We start from the raw sequence: 19536 nt of genomic DNA on the forward strand, positions 1-19536 counted from the left end.
CCGAGGCTCAGTGCTAACACTCTCGCCTCTGAGTCAGAAAGTTGTGGGTTCAAGTCCCCAGTCCATGAGACTTGAACACTTAATCCAGGTCGACACTCCCCGTGGCAGCACTGAGGTGGTGCAGCACTGTCGGAAGTGCCGTCTTTCAGTGAGACACTAAACCGAGGCTCCGTCTGCCCTCTCAGGTGGATGTAAAATATCCCAGGGCAATATTTTGAAGTAGAGCAGGGGAGGTATCCCTGGTGTCCTGGGCCAATATTTATCCCTCAATCAACATCACTGAAAAACCGATTATCTGATCATTGCAGTTTGTGGGAAATTGTCTGCTGGGGTTCCTGCATTGCAGCAATTACTACACTTCAAAAAGTACTTCATTGACTGTAAAGCTCTTTGGGACGTCCTGAGGCAATTAAATGTTGGTCTTTCTTACTACTTGCAGTTCCTTCAGTGTGCAGCCCGTTGTTTACCGTGTTTTCGGTTTTCCCGCGCCTCTTCCTTCTCTCGATGCCCCGCCATTTGTAAGATTCCTCTGATGAAAATCACATCTCAGAAAGAGTAGTTTCCCTGACTGAAGCATTTCATTCTACAGAATTTCCCACGACACCTGCTTATTGAGGGGGCTGTTTGTACATCTGTGTTCCTGAGCAAATCCACTGTCATCTTCTTAAGATCAAGATATTACTTCAAACACAATCAGCAACTGGTCAGAACATTCTGTACTCTTTCATTCTAAACAATCGTTCCAAATACCGTGACACATTCATTCACATTTTATTTCCATCAAATTCTACACAAGATTATCATCCAGTTTCAGCCATGTGGGCAGTTGGTGGTTAATACACAACATTATCACAGCAGAGGGGATACAGCAAGGGTCACATGTAGGCAGGGACCATGCGTGGTGCCCAGGCCAGAGAGGACAGCAATAGCACAGGGGGTGGGGTGAAAGGAAAGTAGAGTCTATTTTGGGGGCTTTGAATCAGTGGCTGTTCCAGACTCGCTCGGTGCGGCTGGAGCGTAACTCCGGCGTTGCCTGGAGTCGGTCAGGAATTTCAGGTCAGCGGCTCGGCTAAAATCGCAGCCAAAGGAAGGTCCCAGGAAATGAAGTTAAATGTTGATCGGGTAATATCTCCCCAGGAATTCCAGGCTGTGGTCTCTGGAGGGGCAGAGACTCTATTCCAGTCCAGGTTGGGCGGGGATGATAAGTTGCAGGGTGAGGGTGGGAGGGTTATTCAGTGACCCCGGCCCTGCTGGGGTTCCAGTCAAACACTGATTACAAACTGAGTTACAATTGGAAATGTTTATTACACAGAAACACCCGGGAGGAAATGGAATGAGAAACTGAAATTGGAGGCAAAATGGTGGAAACAGACCCATTACTGTCAGTGACCTTTAACCTCGCAGAGTGTCAGTGGGGCGGAGTTATTACAGTCGTCATTCCCTCCCGGATGGAAGAAGGGAAAGATTCTCTCAGTGAAAGTGTGGGTGAAAGTGTGGAGATGGGACATGTTGTCCGCATTGTAAAATGACACCTGTCCACCCTCATAGTCCAGGTAGACCCCGATCTTCTGGGCCCTCACACTCGGGGTGAGGGGAGTCAGTGAGGGGGAGGTGAGGGCAACATAGCCGCTTCCGGGGAACAGCCTCACGATCCAGTATCCGGTCTCTGGTCTCAGGTCGAGTCGCCCTTTCCTCCTGGCCGACTCTCGGGTCACTCCGATCTCCCACTCAGCCTTGTTCTCCACCCCCACCTCCCAGTAGTGTCTCCCTGATGTGAATCCCTCCGATCCCAGGACACAGAGCCAGGAATCAAACCTCTTCGGGGTGTCAGGTGTCAGCGGCTGCCGTTTGTCTGCGAGTCTCACACTGGTCCGGTCCCCAGACAGGATGAGACGGGGATTCGCTGTGTTCGGATCCAGAGTCAGAGAGGCTGGAACTGGTGGAAAGTAAAAATAACACAGTCAGTGATTTATTGCTGGTAAAATAACACAGTCAGTGATTTATTGCTGGTAAAATAACACAGTCAGTGATTTATTGCTGGTAAAATAACACAGTCAGTGATTTAGGCCGCGATTGCACCGTCCTCGCCGGGTCCGTGACGGGCTAAGTCGATGGCAGGTCCCTGCCCCGCTACTGGCTCCAGCCTGCATTTTGGAATGATTTTTCCCTGATTGGGTTTGTTAAGACCCGCCCAGCGCGTTTCTCGCCAAATGAAGGAAGTGGGTCTGATGACGTCATTTGATGGCAAGTCATAAGCCGGTTTCCTTAAAGGGACCATGTCCAAATTGATATTGACAGTTGTGCTGCCAGCGTTCTACAGCATTGAGGTGCTGCAAACATTCACAAGCATTACACAGAGGTGCACGGCTGCACCCAGGATCCCACAGTACGCAGGGAGGTTCCCTTCCCGTCCAATGGGCGGAACAGACCTCCCCAGGAGACAAGCACATCCAGTTTGCACAATGGGTAGGAGGATGGTTGCTTAATGGTAATGTCACGGGGCTAGTAATCCCGAGGCCTAGACTAATGATCCTGAGACATGAGTTCAAATCCCGCCTCGGCAGCTGGGGAATTTAAATTCAGTTAATTAAATAAATCTGGAATAATTAAAAAAAAACTAGTTTCAGTAATGGTGACCATGAAACTATCGGACTGTCGTAAAAACCCATCTGGTTCACTAATGTCCTTTAGAGAAAGAAATCGGACGTCCTTATCCGGTCTAGCCTCTAGGTGACTCCAGACTCACAGCAATGTGGTTGACTCTTAACTGCCCTCTGAAATGGCCTAGCAAGCCACTTAGTTGTAACAAACCACACCAAAACACAATATTAAGAATTAAACCAGACGGACCACCCAGCATCGACCTCGGCACTGGCAACCAGGAGACATGTGCCAAATTGGGAGAACTGTCAATCAACAGCCTGACATATTCATTCTCACAGAATTATAGCATTCAGCCAATGCTTTTCCCACCGGCAGGACAGACCCACCCGGGGTGGCGGACACCGTGGTATACAGTCAGGAAGGAGTGGCCCTGGGAGTCCTCAACATTGACTCGCCCCATGAAGTCTCATGGCTCCAGGTCAAGCATGGGCAAAGAAACATCCTGCTGATTACCACCTACCGCCCGCCCTCAGCTGATGATTCAGTACTCCTCCATGTTCAACACCACTTGGAAGATGCACTGAGAGTAACAAGGGCACAAACTGTACTCTGGGTGGGGCACTTCAAAGTCCATCACCAAGATTGGCTCGCTAGCACCATTACTGGCTGAGTCCTGAAGGACGTAACTGCGTGTCTGGGCATGCGACAGGTGGTGAGAGAACCAACACAAGGAAAAACATAACTGACCTCGTCCTCACCAACCTACATGTCGCAGATGCATGTGTCCATGACAGTATTGGTAGCAGTGACTGAGGACACTCTCCATCGTGTTGTGTGGCACTGCCACCATGCTAAATGGGATCGATTCCAAACAGATCTAGCAGCTCAAAACTGGGCATCCATGAGGTGCAGTGGGCCATCAGCAGCAACAGAATTGTATTCCACCACAACCTGGAGAAGCTGCAACACAGGACCACATGCCTGCTAAAAAGCAGAAGCAGCATGCTAAAGACAGGGCTAAGCGATCCCACAATCAACGGATCACATCAAAGCTCTCAGTCCTTCAACATCCAGTCGTGAATGGTGCTGGACCATTAAACAACTAAAGGGAGGAGGAGGCTCCATGAATATTCCCATCCTCAACGATGGTGGAGCCCAGCACGTGAGTACAAAAAACAAAGCTGAAGCGTTTACAACCATCTCCAGCAAGAAATGCCGAGTGGATGATTCATATCGGCCTGAGGTCCCCACCATCACAGAAGCCAGTCTTCATCCAAATCGATTCACTCCACGTGATATCAAGAAACGGCCGAGCGCACTGGATACAGCAAAGGATATGGGCCCCGACAACATCCCGGCTATCGTGCTGAAGACTTGTGCTCCAGAACTAGCCGCGCCAAGCTGTTCCAGTACAGCTACAACACTGGATTCTCTCCGACAATGTGGAAAACTGCCCAGGTATGACCTGTCTACAAAAAGCAGGACAAATCCAATCTGGCCAATTACCGCCCCATCAGTCTACTCTCAATCTTCAGCAAAGTGATGGAAGGGGTCATTGACAATACTATCAAGTGGCACTTACTCACCAATAACCTGCTCACTGATGCCCAGTTTGGGTTCCACCAAGACCAATTGGCTCCCGACCTCATTACAGCCTTGGTCCAAACATGGACAAAGGAGCTGAATTCCAGAGGTGAGGTGAGAGTGACGGCTCTTGACATCAAGACAACATTTGACCGAGTGTGGCATCAAGGATCCCTAGTAAAACTGAAGTCAATGGGAATCGTGGGGAAAATGCTCCGCTGGCTGGAGTCATACCTAGCACACAGGAAGATGGTTGTGGTGGTTGAAGGTCAATCATCACAGCCCCAGGACATCTCTGCAGGAGTTCCTCACGGCAGTGTCCTAGGCCCAACCATCTTCAGCTGCTTCATCAATGACCTTCCCTCCAACATAAGGTCAGAAATAGGGATGTTTGCTGATGACTGCAGTGTTCAGCACCAGTCACAACTCCTCAGATATGAAGCAGTCCATGTCTGCATGCAAGAAAACCTGGAGGACGTTCAGGCTTGGGTTGATAAGTGGCAAGTAACATTCGTGCCACAGAAGTGCCAGGGAATGACTATCTCCAACAAATGAGAGTCTGACCACCTCCCCTTGATTTTCAACGGCATTACCATCGCCGAATCCCCCAGCATCAACATCCTGGGGGTCACCATTGACCAGAAACTTAACTGCACCAGCCACTTCAATACTGTGGCAACAAGAGCAGGTCAGAGGCTAGGTATTCTGTGGCGAGTGTCTCACCTCCTGACTCCCCAAAGCCTTTCCACCATCTACAAGGCACAAGTAAGGAGTGTGATTGCACACTCTCCACTTGCCTGGATGAGTGCAGCTCCAACAACACTCAAGAAGCTCGTCACCATCCAGGACAAAGCAGCCCGCTTGATTGGCAACCAATCCACCACCTTAAACATTCACACCCTCCACCACCAGCGTACCATGGCTGCAGTGTGTACCATCTACAAGATGCACTGCAGAAACTCGCCAAGGCTTCTTTGGCAGCACCTCCCGAACCCACGACCTCTTCCACCTAGAAGGACAAGGGCAGCAGGCGCATGGGAACACCACCACCTCCAAATTTCCCTCCAAGTCGCACAACATCTTGACTTAGAAGTATATCGCCGATCCTTCATCGTCGCTGGGTCAAAATCCTGGAACTCCCTACCTAACAGCACTGTGGGAGTACCTTCACCACACGGACTGCAGCGGTTCAAGAAAGCGGCTCACCACCAACTTCTCAAGGGCAATTAGGGATGGGCAATACACGCTGGCCTTGCTAGCGACGCCCACATCTTATAAACAAATAAAAAAAGGACAAAAGCAGGGATGTCGTTAGGAGGACCAGGCTGCAGTGACGCAAATCTTTCAACGATCTCAGTAGGTCACGAAACGTTACTGCCAAGCCACACTCAACCTCATCCGGCTGTTCCACTCATCACATCCCCATCACTCTGCCTTCCCTACCCTACACCTGCACATCCTTACTCACTGCTTGGTCATCCACCCATCCCTCTCTATCTACATTATCACTTCCCCATCTCATTAGCCACCCCTCACACTCACCCTCATCCTAGTCCAATCATACCAACTAACAACACACAAGGGTAGGCGCTTGCGTATTTAAACCAAAGTTCACGTGAAGCTTCTGTTAATATGATGGTGGGTTGACAGCAGGATCACAACAAGCTGTCAAAAAAAAAATTTCCCCGCCCAACCCGCCACTGAACGCATTTGCTGAGATCTTTAAATATTCCCCGTAGTTTATTGCTGTGATATAATCATACTGTAGTGACTTTCGTATATAAATCCTCCGCTCAGCTGCATACTATTGAGTAATTATTTCGCCTCAGTATGTATCAGCGCGACTGGCAAGGTGAACATGGCATTAGAAAAATATCAAATAAGATGTAGACATTTAAGGTAGAAAGGGCGAGTTAATTGATAAATTAATCAAACCTAGACAGGATAAAACCCCTGGTTCAGATGGATTGCACCCACACACATGTTAAAATAAATTAGTGAACATATGGCACTATAAAATACTAGCTGAAGTGCCCGGCGGTGCCGAGGCTTTTTTGAGGGCATGTTGTTGTTGGAAGAGAGAGAGAGAGAGAGAGAGAGCGACTGGGGGGAAGAGGGAGAGAGAGCGACTGGGGGGAAGAGAGAGAGAGAGCGACTGGGGGGAAGAGAGAGAGAGAGCGACTGGGGGGGGAAGAGAGAGAGAGAGCGACTGGGGGGAAGAGAGAGAGAGCGACTGGGGGGAAGAGAGAGAGCGCGACTGGGGGGAAGAGAGAGAGAGCGACTGGGGGGAAGAGAGAGAGAGCGACTGGGGGGAAGAGAGAGAGAGCGACTGGGGGGAAGAGAGAGAGAGCGACTGGGGGGAAGAGAGAGAGAGCGACTGGGGGGAAGAGAGAGAGAGCGACTGGGGGGAAGAGAGAGAGAGCGACTGGGGGGAAGAGAGAGAGAGCGACTGGGGGGAAGAGAGAGAGAGCGACTGGGGGGAAGAGAGAGAGAGCGACTGGGGGGAAGAGAGAGAGAGCGACTGGGGGGAAGAGAGAGAGAGCGACTGGGGGGAAGAGAGAGAGAGCGACTGGGGGGAAGAGAGAGAGAGCGACTGGGGGGGAAGAGAGAGAGCGACTGGGGGGGAAGAGAGAGAGCGACTGGGGGGAAGAGAGAGAGCGACTGCGGGGAAGAGAGAGAGCGACTGCGGGGAAGAGAGAGAGCGACTGCGGGGAAGAGAGAGAGCGACTGGGGGGAAGAGAGAGAGCGACTGGGGGGAAGAGAGAGAGCGACTGGGGGGAAGAGAGAGAGCGACTGGGGGGAAGAGAGAGAGCGACTGGGGGGAAGAGAGAGAGCGACTGGGGGGAAGAGAGAGAGCGACTGGGGGGAAGAGAGAGAGCGACTGGGGGGGAAGAGAGAGAGCGACTGGGGGGGAGAGAGAGAGCGACTGGGGGGGAGAGAGAGAGCGACTGGGGGGAAGAGAGAGAGAGCGACTGGGGGGAAGAGAGAGAGAGCGACTGGGGGGGAAGAGAGAGAGCGACTGGGGGGGGAAGAGAGAGAGTGACTGGGCGAAGAGAGAGAGCGACTGGGGGGAAGAGAGAGAGCGACTGGGGGGAAGAGAGAGAGCGACTGGGGGGAAGAGAGAGAGCGACTGGGGGGAAGAGAGAGAGCGACTGGGGGGAAGAGAGAGAGCGACTGGGGGGGAAGAGAGAGAGCGACTGGGGGGAAGAGAGAGAGCGACTGGGGGAAGAGAGAGAGCGACTGGGGGGAAGAGAGAGAGCGACTGGGGGGAAGAGAGAGAGCGACTGGGGGGAAGAGAGAGAGCGACTGGGGGGGAAGAGAGAGAGCGACTGGGGGGAAGAGAGAGAGCGACTGGGGGGAAGAGAGAGAGCGACTGGGGGGAAGAGAGAGAGCGACTGGGGGGAAGAGAGAGAGCGACTGGGGGGAAGAGAGAGAGCGACTGGGGGGAAGAGAGAGAGCGACTGGGGGAAGAGAGAGAGCGACTGGGGGGAAGAGAGAGAGCGACTGGGGGGAAGAGAGAGAGCGACTGGGGGGAAGAGAGAGAGCGACTGGGGGGAAGAGAGAGAGCGACTGGGGGGAAGAGAGAGAGCGACTGGGGGGAAGAGAGAGAGCGACTGGGGGGAAGAGAGAGAGCGACTGGGGGGAAGAGAGAGAGCGACTGGGGGGAAGAGAGAGAGCGACTGGGGGGAGGAGAGCGACTGGGGGGAAGAGAGAGAGCGACTGGGGGGAAGAGAGAGAGCGACTGGGGGGAAGAGAGAGAGCGACTGGGGGGAAGAGAGAGAGCGACTGGGGGGAAGAGAGAGCGCGACTGGGGGGAAGAGAGAGCGCGACTGGGGGGAAGAGAGAGCGCGACTGGGGGGAAGAGAGAGCGCGACTGGGGGGAAGAGAGAGCGCGACTGGGGGGAAGAGAGAGCGCGACTGGGGGGAAGAGAGAGCGCGACTGGGGGGAAGAGAGAGCGCGACTGGGGGGAAGAGAGAGCGCGACTGGGGGGAAGAGAGAGCGCGACTGGGGGGAAGAGAGAGCGCGACTGGGGGGAAGAGAGAGCGCGACTGGGGGGAAGAGAGAGCGCGACTGGGGGGAAGAGAGAGCGCGACTGGGGGGGAAGAGAGAGCGCGACTGGGGGGAAGGGTGAGGGTGTAGGGGGAGGGGGCAGGGGAAGGGGGAGGGGAAGGGAGGGAGGGGGGAGGGGAAGGCGGGGAGGGGAAGGGCGGAGGGGGGGGTTGGGGGATGGGGGGGGAGGGGGTATGTGGGGGGGGAAAGGGGGGGTTGGAAGGGTGTGGGGGGGAAGGGTGGGGGAAGGAGGGGGGAGGGGGGAAGGGAGAAAGGGATGGGGGGAGCCAGCAGACCCTCTCCCCTCTGCCGGCGATGGCTCCGCGGAGCTCCGTGCCGCCCCATGCACTGACATGGCCCAGCCGAGCGCAGTGCCCCGGTCAGCACGAGCCCAGCCCCCGCCCTCCCGAGCCCCGCCCCACGCCCTCCCGAGCCCCGGCTTCAAGACCGCCGATTGCGGCTGGGCCTGCGCTGGAGCCAAGCCCCGGAAACAGGCGTGAGCCGGCTTGAGGCTGTGAGAGAGGGCCGGGCCCGGTTGCCGGGGTAACCCTTCCCCCCCCTTCCCGCTCTCCCGAGCACCGGCCTCCCGAGCCCCGCCCTCCCGAGCACCGGCCCCCCGCCCGAGCCGCGGGGGGGAAGGAGAGAGAGAGCCGCCGCTCCTCCGGTCGATGTGTTGCGGGCCGACCCCTGATGAGTGCCCGATCAGCTGAGCACGAGCCCCGCGGTGACCGCAACTCACCTCCCGCTAGGCTCCCTCCCGCCCCGCCAGCCTTTACCAAAATGGCGGCAATGGCTACGCTCGGCCCAGTCCCGCGCCGCCAGCCTTTACAAAGATGGCAGCGATCGCGGGGCGGGCCCAGCGGGAGGGGCGGTGCCTAGCTTGGGCGTGGCTGGGCAACAGAGGCCCAGTCTTCCAGGCCTGCGAAAACGGTGAAAGGTAGGAAAATTATAGAGGTTAGAGAAAAGATTTACAAATTAATTAACTTTTTTTAAAAACAATTTGGCCTAGAAATTGGGTTTTGGCGCAGCGACGGCTTTAGCGCCGGAAGTTAGTGCCGGAGCTAAGTCGCGCTGGGCGGGCCAAAAATTCACTAGTTCTGCGCCCAAACGGCTGCCGGCGCTGCTGAAAGCTGTTTGCGCCTGAAAACTGGCGCTACGCGCTGAATTGCGGCGCTATTCCGGCGCTGCGGTGCGGCAGGTTCGGGAAGTGCAGGCCTCCTCCTTCCCTTAAGGAGGAGCTGCCTGCACCCGGCCGCGGCCCGCGAAAATCATTGTAAAAATGAGCCCGGCACCTCGGACAAGTGCCGGGCTTGCATCTGTCCCGGGGGGGGGGGCGGGGGGGAGAAGTCCGGGGAGGGAGCTGCGGCCAGGCGGCCGGCGGGAAAATGGCCGGCCGCCGCGGGGCCTTTAATGCACCGGCGCAAAGTCCAGTAAGGCACCTCTGCCAGAACGTTGCTTGCGGCTGCCACGGGCGAGGCAGCCGCAAGTCAATTTCGGAGTTCGGGCGGGTTACCATGGCAACCGGGACACTGCGCACACCGATGACGTCATCGGTGCCGGCGCAGCGCTAACGGCCTAACGCCGATTTAGGGACCCACTCAATTTCCAAACTGGCCATAACTCCGGCGCTAGGCCCTCTAGCGCCTCAAAAGCGGCGCTAAGCCTACCGAATTTCTAGGCCTTTGTGTTTTAAAAGCAACTTTTTTTTTTGCTGGAAATGTAGATTTGAAAAGAAACACGCTGAAAGCGGGAAAAAGAAACGAATAGATTGGAATCAAGATGGCGGCCACTCACCTCGGTTCAGAATGATTAGGCCCGCCCACACATGCACCGATTGGTCAACCGTCAGGTCACTGAAGTGTAGGATTGGTCAATCGTCCTGTCACTCGACTCTAGGACGGCCTGCCCGCCCCCGCGACACAGCGATTGGTCGACCATCGGGTCGCTCGACTGTACGATTGGTCGACCTTCACGTCACTCGATGCTAATGAGCGGATAATGAGTGGAATTTTGAATAATGAGCGGATAATGAGCGGAATTTTGAACGTTTTTTGGATACCGTGGGCACAATTTTTGTCCGACCGAAAAGTAAATATGCTTATGACCGTTCCAGAATCGTAAGCTTTCTTTTGATGTAACGCATGTGTAGGTACGCTCTATAACTTGAGAGTGTATAGCCAGACAGGCAGACAGACAGAAGGACAGCTTTTATTTATATATAGATAGATAGATAGATATATAAATATAATGAGAAAAGGGAATAGTGCCAGATGACTGGTGGACTGCTAATGTGATTCATATATTTAAAAAGGGAGAAGAAACAAGTCCAGTGAACTATCAACCAGTTAGCTTAATGTTGGTGGTAGCAAAGATCATGGCAGCTTTCTCAAATATGTAATTCGTCATCATCTAGAACTGGAAATATAATATAGTAGTCAGCACGGATATCAAAAGGGAAGGCCATGCTTCACCAATCTTAATAAGTTCTTTGAAGAACTAAAAAAAAGAGTAGACAAGGGTAATGTAGTAGATGTACTATTTTTGGATTCTCGAAGTTCCTTAGATAAGGTACCACATAGTAGACACGTGACTAAGGTCAGAACAAGTGGAGTCAGAGGACAAGTAGCACAATGAATTGCAAGCTCACTACAACACAGAAAACAGAGAGAAAGAGTTCATGGTAGTACTCAGACTGGCAAAAGGAGGGAAGTGGTGTTCCACAAGTATCATCGATGGGACAACTGTTGTTAACCATTTACAGAAACGATTTGGACTCTGGAATGAGAAGTACAATTGTGGATGACACCACATTGTGGGCTGGAGGGGGTGGGTGTAGTTAATACCATGGAGGACTGTGACAATATACAAGAAGACATTGATGCACTTACAGCATGGGTGTGTAATTGGCAAATTAACTTCAATATAGCTAAGTGTGAGGGGGTGAATTTTGGTCGGAAGAATAAGGAGGTCACATACACCTTGAAAATAACAATCTAAATGGGGTAGAGGAGAAAAGGGATCTGGGGGTACAGATACACAAATCACTAAAAGTAGCGATGCAGGTTAATAAGGTATTTAAAGGTAAACTATTCACTGGGGTTTATTTCCAGAGAGATAGAATTGAAAAGCAGGGAAGTAATATTAAATGTGTATAGAACCTTGGTTAGATCTCACTTAGAGTATTGTGAACTGTACTGGTTTTCATATTATAAAAAGGATATAGAGGCTTTGGAGGAGGTGCAAAATTGATTTACAGGATAATAGCATTCAAGGGTGAGAGGTTATAATTATCAGGAAAGGTTGAACAGGCTGGGTCATTTATCTCTGGAGCTGGGAAAGCTGAGGGGTGACCTGATAGAGGTCTTTAATATTATGAGAGTTTGATTGGGTAGACGTAGAGAAGATGTTTCCACTATACCAGAAACGCTGTCTACGGAGGTCACGGTCCATCATCAAAGACCCTACCCACCCCAGCCACAGTCTGTTCGCCCTCCTGCCATCTGGGAGACGCTACAGATGCATTCGCACCCGTACGACCAGATTTAGGAACAGCTTCTTTCCCAGGGCTGTCATCCTACTGAACTCCACAAATAAACTCTAAAGCCTGCACATCTGCCAATGCACTTTATTATGGTTATGTTTATGCTAATGTATTACAAGCCAAATGTATGTTGAATGTTTAAATGTCTTAATCCAAATGTACACTCTCGGGAGCCGCAAGCCTACATTTCGTTGTACTGCACTTGTGCACTAACAATGACAATAAAAGTTGATTTGATTTGATTTGATTTTGTGGGCGAGACCAAAACTAGGGATCATCAATATAAGATGTTCACTAATAAATGTAACAGGCGATTAAGGAGAAACTTATTTACCTAGATTGCGGTTAGAATGTGCAACTCGCTCCCACATAGAGTAGTTGCAGTGAATAGCACAGATGCATTTAGGGGAAGCGAGATAAACACGTGAGGGAGAAAGGAATAGAAGAATATGGTGATAGGGTGGGATGAAGTAAGGTGGGAGGAGGCTCGTGTGGAGCATAAACACCGACATGGACCTGTTGGGCCGAATGGCCTGTTTCTGTGCTGTAAAGACTTTGTAAAAATAAATCATTAGGCTGGGGCATCGACGCATTGTTGGAGAACTAAAGGGATAGGACAGTGCGCCAGGAGGGCGGGGGAGGATCCCTAGAGGGAACAGGTTGTGGGAGGTGTGATGGGACAGAACCCTTTGAAGGCGGAGGAAGGGCTTTGGAGGGGGTGCGATGGAGCGGGCCGCTGTGCCCAGTTTCTCCCTGGGAAAGGGGGAGGTCAGCAATTCCGTTCCATTGTATCTTGAACCTTTTTTGTAACCAGCAATCTGGGTATTTTTCTGATGCTGCAGAGTCACCCGTCAGTCTGAAGGGTGAGAACAATAATATACACTGCTTCTGTACAGCATCGTCACTGTCCCAGAAGCTGATCGGCAAGAGCGCGGGGTAAGTGCAAATACGGGGCTTGCACGCGCTGCAAACCCCGTTCTGGAATTTCTGGCCCATTATGTTTTTTGTAACTAATAATATAAATACTGTAGCTGTATTTCATTATTTCGAGGCGATCACACAAGGAGACTTTTACAAAGTCTGAAATAGGGGCGATGAAAACTCTTTACCTGGGCTGATGTTCTCTATCATTTCTTTCCACACTGTGTACTGTCCGGGCCCTTTGAATATTCCCAGCGGCAGATTCCGGCTGTCCAGTGAAAGGACATTTCTCTCTTCACTGATTCTGAAAATATCAAATATTCAACTCTAGCATTCTGGGCGTTTGTTCCTTTAACAGATTAAATAACATTTCAGTAGAGAGAACGTCATACCTTCTTTCCTGGGAAGCTGCCTCCTGAAATAAAACAGAAACACGGATCTCAGTTCACAGTCAGGGTCTGGGAGCAGAAATTCAGAATTCAGCATCACACACTGCAACATGACACCAAGTGTCGTACCGTGAAATATTTCAGCTGTGTCAGTGGGAGGAACAACCCCGAACAAACAGTGACAGGACCGAGTTACTGTTCGGATTTACATCAGGAAATTACCTTGGTAAAGATACATTATAAGAGTCGTGGCAAACTGTGAGGGAGATGGCTATTCCCAGAATTTAGAACAATAAAGATATTTAATAATGGGTGTGTATCTATATATTATTTCTCAGCCATGTACGGTGTCTAGGACTTATAGTTTTGAAGGTGACAATAACCAGAGACTAACTCTGATGTTTCAACTTCTTGCAAAGTGACTTCACAATAAGGTCAAGAGCTGTGAGGATGTACAGACTTAATTCAATCCCCATTTTATACTCATCCTGTCCGCATTGTGACACTTCTATGATGAAATGCTCCTCCTACACTTACAATAGAAGCTCTGTAGACCTCCAGCCTGCCTTGCTGTCGTTACACAGTCGCCCACTGCTGGGGCCACAGCGCCTCCACTGGTAGCTGCGTGTAGTTGCAGCCTGACATGTCCACAGAATACATCGGGCCAGTAATTCCGGTCCCAACGTGTGAGTACGGACGGGGTACTCACGCGTGGGCCCGTTGGAAGTGCCAGATTCCAGCATGCACAGCGCATGCGCGGAAAACCGGCATTTCCTCTCCTCTGAACCAAGGGGTTAAGAGGCAGTTCCCTTGCGACGTTTGAGTCTGTGCGCCTGCGCGTTGAACTTCCTTTTTTTTTCAGGTTTTAACGTGCGGGTAAGTCTGTACATTTTAGAAATGTAAAAAGCAGCTGTAAGGACTTCATTTTCAAAGGTAAGTGGTCAATTATTTAAAATTAAAACATTTTTTCCACAGGTTTTTTACTTTTAAATACTTTAAAGCAAGGTAAGTTTATTTTTAGCCCCGTTTTTAAAAAAAATTATTTTTCAAAAGTTTAAATTTTTATTTAAAAGTTATTTAATGTCATTTATAGTTTATTTACAAAGTGTGCTTTTAAAAAAAAATGATTTGAAGGTAAAGTACAGTTTTACAGCCTCAGCATTTATACATTTTGACAGGTCTATCTGTCAAGACTTATGAATGGAGCATTCCCTGCTCCGATTGGCTGCCTGTTGCTCACGCGGGCCCAGCCGGCTCATCGCACTAAGTACGCCGCTGGATCACGCACGCACAGCGCGGCAGGAGCTGAACTGGGCCACAGAGAGGACATGCAAGCAGGGCCAGGATTCAAATGTCAGCGCGATATGTAAGTGTAGGTCGGAGGCTTGCACCCGCGGGAAGCCCCCGACCCGAATTTCTGGGCCAATAAATGGGAGAAAGTGCAGAATATTTCCAATATCTTAGACAGTGGAAGATAGATAGATGCGAGGAGAGAGCCTCCATGCCTTCCGCCTCTCACCTGGTTTTAAAAGTGCAGCCTATCACCAGCATAGCTTTACACATGCGTGCTCTGTCACTGTACAATGTGAGGTTAGCAGTCAGCGTCATCACAGCTGGAGCCTGCCAGCTGTGGACTGTAATATAATGGCACCCTACACCAAGGCACTCTTACTTCTCTCTCTCTCACACATACACACAGATTGGTACAGGTGCAGCAAGATAACATCACCATAACTAGAAACTGATCGATTGTACTTTCTACACAAACTAACCGAGAGGTGGAAGAACCTCCTCAACAATTTTTGAACCGGACCTCCCACCACCCGGAGTTACACTCTGCAGGTAGCACCGTGAGAGGCGCTTCTCCCCGGGATCTCACACCGCTTGGATTCAGTGCATTGAGAGTCAGTTTGGTGCCTTTAAGTGCCTGACCTGGTTATAAGTAATGATCAGGTAGATGAACTAAATGTTGGTGCACACCTTATATTATTATGTGTATGATCCAAATATAAAGGCAAATATCACGAGAAAATGAGAATAAGGCAGATTTCAGTAAAATGAGGAGCGAGCTAGCCCGTGTGAGGTGATAGAAGACATTAATACACAGGAATGAAGAGCAACAATGGGATATTTTTGAACAAGGGATTTGAAAGGAATAGAATAAGGATATTCTGTTAAAAAGAAGGAAACTGCTAGTAGTTTTAGAAGTCTCTGGATAAAAATGAAGTAAGAAACCAATTGAAATTAAAGCACAGGTTTCAGAAGAGGTGATCTTGCTGGAAATACTTCATAGATTTCTTTGAAGATATGATAGACATGGTAGATCATAAGAACATAAAAACATAAGGAATAGAAGCTGGCGTCGGCCATTTGGCCCTTCGAGCCTGCTCCGCCATTCAACCAGATCATGGCTGATCTTCTACCTCAACTCCACCATCCCACAATATCCCCATATCCCTTAATTTCCTTAGTTCCACAAAATCTATCGACCTCTGTCTTGAATATACTCAACGACTGAGCATCGACAGCTCTCTGGGGTAGAGAATTCCAAAGATTCACCACCCTCTGAGTGAAGAAATTTCTCATCTCAGTTCTACATGGCCGACCCCTTATTCTGAGACTGACCCTGTGTTCTAGACTCCCCAGCCAGGAGAAACACTTTCTCAGCATTAACCCTGTCAAGTCCCTTAAGCATTTTATATGTTTCAATTAGATCACCTCTCATTTTTCTAAATTCTAGGGAATATAGGCCTAGTCTACTCAATCTCTCCTCATAGGGCAATCCCCTTATCCCAGGAAACAGTCTATTGAACCTTCGTTGCACTCCCTCTAAAGCCAGTATGTCTTTCCTTAGGTAAGGAAAGCAGAACTGCATACAGGTGGGAAAATGCAGTGGGTGGTGGAGGTTGCAGAGATAGGGCGACGCGAGGCCTTGGAGGAATTTGAAAACAAGGATGAGAACATTGAAATTGAGACGTTGCTTGACCGAGAGCCAGTGTAGGTCAGCGAGCACAGGAGTGATGGCTGAACGGGACTTGGTGCGAGTTAAGATAGGGCCAGCAGAGTTTTGGATGAGCACAGGTTTATTGAGTGTGGAAAATAGGAGGCCAGCCAGGGTAGATATGGAATAGGCAAGTCCATCGGTAGCAAAGGCACGGATAATAGTTTCAGCAGCAGATGAGCTGAGGCAGGGGCTGCGATGGGTGATGTTACGGAGGTTGAAGTAGGCGGCTCTAATGGTGGCGTGGACACGTGGGCAGAATCCCATCCGGGGGTCAAACAGGATACCAAGGTTGAAAATGGTCTGGATCAGCCTCAGACAGTGGCCAAGGAAAGGGATGGAGTCAGTGGCGGGGACCGAAGACAATGGCTTCGGGCTTCCCAATATTTAATTGGAGGAAATTTCTGCTCATTGGGCAAGCAATGTGACACATCAGAGAGAGAGGAGGGGTCGAGAGAAGTGGTGATGAGGTAGAGCTGGGTGTCGACAGCCTATATGACATTGTGTTTCCGGATGATGTCACCGAGGGGCAGCATGTATTTAAATAAAACAATGTCTTACCTTCAGAAATGTGACTGTGTCTTGTTCCTCCACCTGTCTCTGTAACTCTGATATTTCTCGCCCAACACAATCTAACTCCTGTTGAATTACACTGAGGTTTTTCTCCATTGATTTTACAATCTCCCCCTCTTGTTCCCTGAGATCTCTGATTAAACGCTGCTCTCTCTCAGTGAGAATCTGGTGCATTTTAGCGAACTCGGATGTGATGTGGGTCTGCAGACTGCTCGACTGTTCCTACCAAATGAAATGTGAAACATAATTAATGTACCGTGATAAAGGGAACAAAACTAACCGAGATCCCAGAAGATCAGCACAGAGAGACCTTACCCTAACTGCGGAAATCTGCTGTTCCTGCCGCCGTGCGGTGTCCAGAGCCGAATCCTTTCTCTTCGTAGCCAATTCTAGGGATGATGTCTGTTTATCCTGGGATTAGAAGTTAACTGAATGTAAAGTTTAAACACGAAAAACAGAGAGAGAAATGTTGCCAGAGATTCTACCCTCCATCTTACCTGGTACATCTGCGCAGCTTCTGTCAGTCCCATGAAGTTGTGGGACTTGTGACCCCGCCCCTCTGTCGCCACAAGACACTTCACACAGATCAGTTTCTTGTCAGTTTCACAAAACAGCATCAGTTCTTCCTGATGTTCCTCACAGTGATGTTTAATTTCCTTCTCTTTCGGATTCAGGTTTAATTTTCGAGCTTTCTCGGCCAGATTCGCTAAAGCCCGGCTGGCTCTGAGGTTTCTTTCCAGAAACTCCTTCCTACATTCCGGGCAGGAGTTTGTCTCCTTATTTTCCCAACACTGTGTGATACAGGAGCGGCAGAAGTTGTGCCCACACTCCAGTGAAACCGGATCGGTGAAGAAATCCAGACAAATGGGACAAATTGCCTCCTCGGTCCAACTCTCGACCTGTTGTCTGGAAGCCATGTTCACCCTCAGCACTTCCTGATGCAATCCGCTTTCAGTTTCGATGTTCCTAAAAAGGGAGGATCGAGACCGAGTTTCAACACATACCTGCCCGTCCTGTTCAGCACTGAGGTGTTTATCAGCGCACAGAGGTGAAAGTCTCCATTACAATACATCAAGAAACAGATTGAACTTTGTGTGTGGAGATTTCCCAATTGGAGGTTCGGCGCTTCTTCTCTTCCCAGAGAATAGTGGATCTGTGAAACAAGGTGCCCGCCTCCGGTGAACGCTGATCGACTGTATTCCTTCAGGAGAGAGCTGGTCCTGTTTCTGGGTGGGGAGGAGATGGCCTGGTACCAGAGATATCTCCTCAGCAATTTTTGAACCGGACCTCCCACCACCCGGAGTTACACTCTGCAGGTAGCACCGTGAGAGGCGCTTCTCCCCGGGATCTCACACCGCTTGGATTCAGTGCATTGAGAGTCAGTTTGTTACCTTTAATTGCCTGACAAGGTTATAACTAATGGTCAGGTAGATGAGCTAAATATTGGTGCACACCTTATTATCAGGTGTAAGTCGAACTATAAAGGGAAAGGTCAGTAGAAAATGAGAATGGAGTAAGGCAGATTTCAGTAAAATGAGGAGCGAGCTAGCCAAGGTGAGGTGATGGAAGACATTAATACACAGGAATGAAGAGCAACAATGGGATATTTTCAACAAGGGATTCGAAAGGTATAGAATAAGAATATTCTGTTAAAAAGGAAACTACCAGTAGTTTTAGAAAGCCCTGGATAAATAATGAAGTAAGAAACCAATTGAAATTAAAGCACAGGTTTCAAAAGAGGTGATCTTGCTGGAAATATTTCTTGATTTCTTTGAGGATATGATAGACATGGTAGATCATAAGAACGTAAGAGCATAAGGAATAGAAGCTGGAGTCGGCCATTTGGCCCTTCGAGCCTGCTCCGCCATTCAACAAGAACATGGCTGATCTTCTACCTCAACTCCACCATCCCGCACTATCCCCATATCTCTTAATCCCTTAGTTCCCAATAATTTATCGACCTCTGTCTTGAATATACTCAACGACTGAGCATCGACAGCTCTCTGGGGTAGAGAATTCCAAAGATTCACCACCCTCTGAGTGAAGAAATTTCTCCTCATCTCAGTTCTAAATGGTCGACCCCTTATTGAGACTGTGACCCCGTGTTCTAGACTCCCCATCCAGGGGAAACATTTTCTCAGCCTGTCAAGTCCCTTAAGAATTTTACATGTTTCAATTAGAACACTTCTCATTCTTCTAAACTGTAGGAAACATAGGCCTAGTCTACTTAATCTCTCCTCATAGGGCAGTCCGCCCATTCCAGGAATCAGTCTGGTGAACCTTCATTGCACTCCCTCTAAGGCGAGTATGTCTTTCCTTAGGTAAGGAGACCAGAACTGTATACAGATGGGGAAATGCAGTGAACATGGATACAAAAGCAAAATACTGCAGATGCTGCCAATCTGAAATAAAAAACCAGAAAATACTGGAAATACTCAGCAGGTTAGGCAGCATCTGTGGAGCGAAACACAGCTAATTAGTTTGGGATTGATACAGGGCTATGGGGAGAGAGTGGGGCAGTGGGATTAGTTTGGGATTGATACAGGGCTATCAGGAGAGATCGGGGCAGTGGGAATAGTTTAGGATTGATACAGAGCTATCGGGAGAGATCGGGGCAGTGTGATTAGTTTGGGATTGATACAGGGCTATGGGGAGAGAGCAGGGCAGGGGGATTTGTTTGGGGATCGATACAGGGCTATGGGGAGAGAGTGGGGCAGTGGGATTAGTTTGGGATTGATACAGGGCTATCAGGAGAGATCGGGGCAGTGGGAATAGTTTGGGATTGATGCAGGGCTATGGGGAGAGAGCGAGTCTACAGCAGAACCTGGATCTGCTAGAGTCGTTCTGTCAGACCTGGGCCCTGACAATAAAC

General features: G+C 50.0%; 1 pseudogene across 1 annotated transcript in view; it reads right to left on the reverse strand.

Annotated features, from left to right (window-relative positions):
• Positions 1-779: 779 nt before the first annotated feature.
• LOC147096457 (zinc-binding protein A33-like) overlaps positions 780-19536 on the reverse strand; it is a 38427-nt pseudogene continuing 19670 nt past the window's right edge. Inside the window, exons 2-6 of the transcript XR_015074921.1 lie at positions 17162-17630; positions 16980-17075; positions 16653-16886; positions 12890-13028; positions 780-1936 (exon numbers count right to left, since the gene is read on the reverse strand). The product of XR_015074921.1 is annotated as a zinc-binding protein A33-like (transcript). The remainder of the gene's footprint in view (positions 1937-12889; positions 13029-16652; positions 16887-16979; positions 17076-17161; positions 17631-19536) is intronic.

Source organism: Somniosus microcephalus, unplaced genomic scaffold (assembly GCF_052327205.1).
Source record: "Somniosus microcephalus isolate GS21.2 unplaced genomic scaffold, FLI_Smic_1.0 unresolved_chr1, whole genome shotgun sequence".
In the NCBI taxonomy this organism is placed as follows: Eukaryota; Metazoa; Chordata; class Chondrichthyes; order Squaliformes; family Somniosidae; genus Somniosus; species Somniosus microcephalus.